Source organism: Carlito syrichta, unplaced genomic scaffold (genome assembly GCF_000164805.1).
Source record: "Carlito syrichta isolate Samal-C Ts95f unplaced genomic scaffold, Tarsius_syrichta-2.0.1 Scaffold305775, whole genome shotgun sequence".
Classification (NCBI taxonomy): domain Eukaryota; kingdom Metazoa; phylum Chordata; class Mammalia; order Primates; family Tarsiidae; genus Carlito; species Carlito syrichta.
The window spans coordinates 46,911-53,845 of NW_007249871.1; the positions used below are offsets into that span (position 1 = coordinate 46,911).

A 6,935-nucleotide genomic window follows, 5' to 3' on the forward strand; every position below is an offset into this window, starting at 1 on the left:
TTTTGTCTAGTAATCTAATGGGGATTTCTGGACGTGACACTACAGGACAGACTATGATTTTTCCTCTCTGTGCTTATAACCACAGGGTGAGTAGATAAAATTCCCTGCAATGCTCCGGAGTCCTTTTTCTGTGGTTGTTGAGTTAACTGTAGTTTCTCAGCCTCTAGGGTTTCCACCAGCAGCACGAATAACAAAGCAGGAGAAGAAGAACCACCGCTTTCCCAGATGTGCCATGCCGTTCGGGGTCATCAGTCTCCTCGACCATGTCAGAAGGCAGACCTTTGCGGTCGGTCCCCAGCAATAATCGTAATTTACATTGTAAAGGTTATATGCCGGAAACATATTGATAAGAATAAAATAAATGCAATATCATTAGATAAAAAATCAATTAGAAAAATTAGAATATTGTTATACTCCTTCGAGAAAGTTAAGATGACAATTTCTAAATATAAATGAGTTTTGTTTACCAAACAGGGAATAATGCATAGAATATGCATAGAATTTGTATTGTACCTTCTATTTATAAGAAATAAACCCTCGCAGTGAAACTATTTCAAGAAAGAAAATCATTACACCTAGAGAGAGAAAATAAAAGTGTAATTATTTACAGATAAAATAGCTGATTAGAAAATACAGAACAATCTATACTTGAAATTATAGTGTTAATACATAAAATCAATGAAGCAACTGAATGTACGATCAACGTGCCAACTTCATCGGTATTTACACTTGTAGCAACATACATTTATAAAATAAATTTTAAAATAAAGATGTCATTTACAAAAACAAGAAAGTAAAATACCTATATTACTGTGTGACTTCAAAACTAAAAAATTACAACATGTGATAGAGAGAAATTAAAGAAAATTTTACATTGAATCACAGCCTGAATTTTGTTGACGTCAACACTACAAAGATCCATAATCTTTAAAAATTATGTGACAGATTTAATGCAGTCCCAAATGCAAATTCCATGAGAGTTTTTTAATGTCATTATTTATTTATTTCTTGTCAAATGAGTAATATGCCCATTTCATTTTAAGATTAGGGAGGCAACTCTGACATATTCATGTGAAACACAATTATCCCATTTATAAACTACAAAAAGTGAGCGTTTACTTTTTATTTGAGGTGTCATGTACATAATATAAATTTCATCCACTTAAAAATTTTAATATATTCATTGAGTTCCAACAAAGACCACTATCAAAAAAAACCACTGTAGCTATGGCAGTCACTTTCTAATTCACCTTAAGCCCTTAGCCACCGCTATTCTATTTTCTGTCTCTATGGATTTGTGTACTCTTAATATTTCACACAAACAGACTCATATAACATGTAAATTTTAGAAAGGTTTAATGACACAAATCTAATGTTCAGGAAAAGGAGTCAGGCACAACAGCAGTGATATCTGCACTTGGTGGTTTGTATATTATTCATTAGTAACTCATTTTGAAATTTATTTTCATTGCTGAAACAAACAACATAATTCATTTTCAGACTTATGTGATCAAAATATCATTTTTATTTCATAAAATATAAAATTACCTGATAGACTCCAAACTCAGGGATTTGAATTCTTAAACGTATGCTTACAACTATATAGTTGTGAAACACCACATTTTTCTGCCTCAAGTTGTTGGAAGCGTATCTTTGCACAGCTGCATTGAGCAAAATATTCTTTTATCCTGTAGTGAAGAAAAGCCGCAATTCATTTTATTTTGGGCAACAATCTTTGAAATAAGAGAATTATCCATGTATTTTAAGAAAATAATACCCTGAAAAGAGGTTAGAACATTTATCATATTATAATAGTCGGTTATTAAACAAAACTTAAGTCTCCCCTGTACTTTGAGGGAGACCTTAACTCCAGTGGATTCCTGAAAGCATGAATAGTGCCAATTCTCATACGAATCAATACTGTTATTTCTCTACATACATACCTGTAAATTAGGCACAAGAGATTATCAATACCGAATAATTTAACATAATAATTATAGCAATACTCTTACATCATTACTCTTGCACTTGAGGCTCTTATTAAGTAAACTAAGCATGTATTAAGTAAAATAGCACTATGAAGACAGTGGATCTGATAACTAGATGACTATAAGTGACGGACACCAAGTAGCATACACAGTGTGGATACTCTAATCAAAACAATGATTCGTGTTTCAGGTGGGAAAGATCAATACTACCAAAGATTTGATCATGCTACTCAGAGCAGTTCACATTTAAAACTCATGAGTTGTTTTTCCCTGAAACTTTCTACTAATACGTTTGGCTGAGGTTGATCCTGGGCAATGAAACCACAGAGAGGGAAATTGTGGTTTAGGTGGTCCTGTAGCACATTATGTAATATTTATTACAACACTGTACTAACTTACAAAACCTTTCCTCATGTCTAAAAATCAACATAAGCTTATTCATATTATTCTTTGAATTTCTTCCTTTTATATATTTTTTCTCTTTATGCACTGTTCCAAAAAACTTACTTCTATTTGAACATTGAGCCCTTTATTGACACCCATCGATGATCACTGCTGTTACGGGAGATTACAATCCATGCTTCATGTACGAGAGAGGCCAGAAGTTTCTCACAGAAAATAAAAAATTCTCATGTAAGTAAGCATTATGATAGATTGTATTAACTTTAAGAGTACACATAGTGTATTTTCCACAAGATCTTTAAGTTTTTAAACAATATACTAAACTTAAAAAAATTTCCGTAGTGTCTACATTTTTTGTGTAAATTCAAGGTATCCAAGTATGTTTTTGTTACATGTATATACTGCCTTGTAGTGAAGTTCAGGGTTGAAATAAAACCATCATCTGAAAAATGTACATTGTACCCATTAAATAATTTCTCATACATCACCGTCCTCCCACTCTCTGTCCCTTCAGTGCTTTCAAGGTCTGTATTTCACTCTTTATGTCCATTTGTACCCGTTATTTATCCACTTACTATGAGAACATGTGGTATATGATTTTCTGCTTCTTATTTATTTCACTTATGTAATACCCTACAGGCCTATTCCGGTCACTGCAAAAGTCATTATTTGCTATTTTGGGTTGTGGAGTCCCACAGTATGTGTCTCTGTGTGTTATTGTGTATGTGTGTGTGTGTATATATATATAAACGCAAATACCTATGGTGTATGTGCATATATATATGCATAATACATTTTTATTCAAACATTTTCATTCAAGTATTTGTTAATGGGCACAGATTGCATCCATATCTCTGATGTTGTGCATAATGCAACAGAAAACGTATAAGTGTGTGGTTTTTTTTAATATTATTGGTTTTCATTTTGTACACACCCAGTAGTGTGATGGCTAGATTAAAAGGTAGTACTGCTTTTATTTTGAAAAATCTCCAAATTGTTTCCCATAATATTGTACTAATTTACATACCAACCAACAGTGTATAATGTTCTGATTTCTCCACATACTTGTAATCATCTGTTATTTTTTCTCTTTATTGATAGTCATTTTGAATGGCATGAGTTGGCATTTCATTGTAATATTCATTGTCATTTCTTTGATGATTAGTGATGTTGAGTAGTTTTATATGCTTGTTGGCTATTTTTATTTATGCTTTTGAATAGTGTTGATATAAAGAAAACTCTTAAATGTTTAACTTAATAATTTTATCCTCCTCCTCAAGTTAATTTAAAAAAATGTGATTCACATAATTTAATAGTCACCCATGTTGTCAAAACTAACAGCACGGATTTGTTTAAGTTTCCAGTTTGTGCATTCATTTCTCAGATATTGTGACTAAATCAATATATTTTTCACAGATACTCAGAGTTGTGGTTTAGAAGGGAGTTAAGAAATTCCCATCAAGAAAAATAAATGACATATGCCCCAAACTCCTCTTTACTTGTTTCTTAGAGGAACCACATAATTTAAAACTATATCAGCCCCCATTTTTATGTGATTTCCTTTTTATCGAATACAGTGTTCCAAGACCAGGTGGTATATACGCATTCTCTGCATTACTCCCTACAACATTCAACTATAAGCTATACAACAAATAAAAAACAGAAGCAAAGGAGAGCTGGGAATGGTGGAAATAGAAGGCTGAGGCTGGCTCAGTGGCTCAGCCTGTAATCCCAGGACTTTGGGAGGCCAAGGCAAGAGGTTTTTGAGCCTGCAGGTTCGAAACCCACCCAGAGAAGTTGACAAGACCTTGTCTCTACAATAGATCAAGAATTAACCAGGTAAAAAAAAAAATATATATATATATATATGTGTGTGTGTATGTATATTACTGGCTGAAATAAGCTTTCAACAAAGTATTTGAAACATTGACGGCCATACCATTTCTTCTTCATCATCTATATCAAGCAGGCTGGAGTTCTTAGAAGCACAGGCCATCATACTCTCCTCCCAAGTTTTGTTTCCTTTCCAATGTAATAACAACTGTTGGAATATGTAAACCATTCTTCTGGACAACTACAATTATGTGCTGAGGAAACATTGCAAATTACTATCAAGAAACAATATGAATACTTTAAAATAAAACAATGTACAAACTCTTGTCATATATGTAGGTAACATATCTAGGTCTGCTCTCAGGATGTACATATAATTAAAAACCCACTCACTTATACACGTACACACTGTAAAGAGATAGTCTCTTGTCCCTTAATTGTGTTCACACATGAAGCAAGCCAACAGACAAAAGGTCACATCACACACATCTTGTAATCACTGAACACACTATTTTATATAAGTAAAATTTTTATCTCGTGTTTTTATAGCAATAGGAATTTGCAACAAAACAAAATAGGGTATAATGATCTTGAATGAGTATTTAAATTTATTGCTAAAGAAAAGAAAATATGTTCTTATAATCTTTATTTACAGACATTTATGGCTAAATTTTGAAATTTATTTTCCTTCAATAAATCTCTGGCTATTTTTGCATGGCTAAAGATCAATATAAAATATAAACTCTTATTATCAGAACTTTGGAAATCATTACGTACCTTTCTGAGTGCTTGCATATTGCAAAGAATTGGTCTGCTTCTGTGTTACTGTAGTTAGAAAATTTAAAATCTTTTATTAAAAAAATTATTATCTGAATAAGCCATAATGATGTTAGCTTCTTTGGATTTGATAAATTAGGCCAGACACGGAGGCCTAATTAGGAAGGCCAAACCTAGTGGACCTCCTGAGTCCATAGGTTTAAGACCAGCATAGGTAACTCATCTCTACATTAAATAAGGTAAATTAGCTGAGTGTGGTAGTATGCACCTGTAGTTCAGCTAATTGGAAGACTGAGGCTGAAGAATTGTCAGACCCAGCATGTCAACACCAGGGTGGCTGTAACCATTTCCCTGCACTCCAGCCTGGGCATTCAGATATTGAAAAATGTAGGATTGTACAAACAAAAATATATGAAGTAATAGAGGTTTGGGAAAAATATTTTAACAGTATAAAGAACAAATTCACCATCTCATACAGTACATGATTTAGCCACTTTCAAAAATTAATTTCTACTTCTCGGTAAGGTTTTTCAATTTGCAAAACATGTGAACCAACCACTCATCCTATTAAAATTAATAGATTATTTGAGTGGAAGTAAATCATCAACTATGTATATTGCTTATATATATAAAATACAGATGTAATTAATTGCAAAGAGATAAGTTGATATGAGTCTAGTATCTATATATCACATTCTATAAAATAATGCTTTCAAGTGAAAGACAATATGAGAGTTTAATAGTTTTCTTAGAGTTTGCAGTCACTGCAAAAGATTATGATCACCTAAAAAACTCACATGATAATCAGTATCCTAAAAATTTTCCTTCATGAAAAAGGTGAGAACTATCCTGAGAAATTCATGATCAGAAGTAATAAGACAGGTAGCACCCACAAATGAAGACAACTCATCTTTAATCAGGGAGCAAAGGCCATTCAATGAAAAAAATTAATTGAACTTAGTTAAAATCAGTCACTTTTGGTTGGCAAAAGACAGTGTTAACAGAAAGAAAAGATAAAGCCGCAGACTGAGAGAAAATTTTTTCAAAGCACATATATGGTAAAGGATTTGTATCCAAAATATGCAAATTATGCTTACACGTTTACAATAAAAAAAAAATTAAAATGAGCAAATCATGTGAATACAACTTCATCAAATAAAATATACAGATGGCAAATATATAAATGGTATATTATATATCATTTGGGAAATGCAAAGTAAAACAATTATGAGATGTCTCTACACATCTACTAGAATGGCTAAAATCTTTTACAGCAGAAATTTATAAGATGCACAAAAAAGCTGTACAGATCATACTTCAAATTATTCCAAAAAATTGAAGAGAGACTACTTTTTATGATAGTAAAATTAATTCTCACTTATCATACTATGGCACTAGAAAATTTGAGTGAATAAACAAAAGGAGAGCAGAGGAATCTCAAGTGAGTATTTCTGCTTATTGTTGAAGACGAGGAAGTGTTCTATAATTTTTATTTATTAGCGTTTATAATATAATTTTATTCCTTCCCCCTCATAATCTGTTATGATTTTGAGTGCCTTAAAATAGAGACAAAATGTAAACTATATTAATTCCAGAAATTTGAGAATCGTATGTTCCCTTCTGGGTTCTTGTTATCAGAGAAGAATTATTCTGCTCCAGTATTACATTAACTATAGAAATAAAAGTAATATTTAAAAATGAATACATAAAGAATTTATAATAATTTTAGAGTCTTACCTTAAAAATATGTCACATTAAAAATTGAAAAATTTGGTGACTCCCAGCAAGATGGTGACGGGGCAACCCGGTCTGTGAAAACATCTGCAAAGGAGAACTGCAGTGGGTCTCTGACTCTCACCCCGGGGGCTACGGAACACAACATCACAGCCTACTCTTCATACGGAGCTCGGCCATTGCCACCACTGGGGCATCGCA

General features: G+C 32.4%; 1 pseudogene; it reads right to left on the reverse strand.

The window, feature by feature from the left end:
• Nucleotides 1-569: 569 nt before the first annotated feature.
• Nucleotides 570-6,935, reverse strand: part of LOC103264941 — a 12,399-nt pseudogene continuing 6,033 nt past the window's right edge.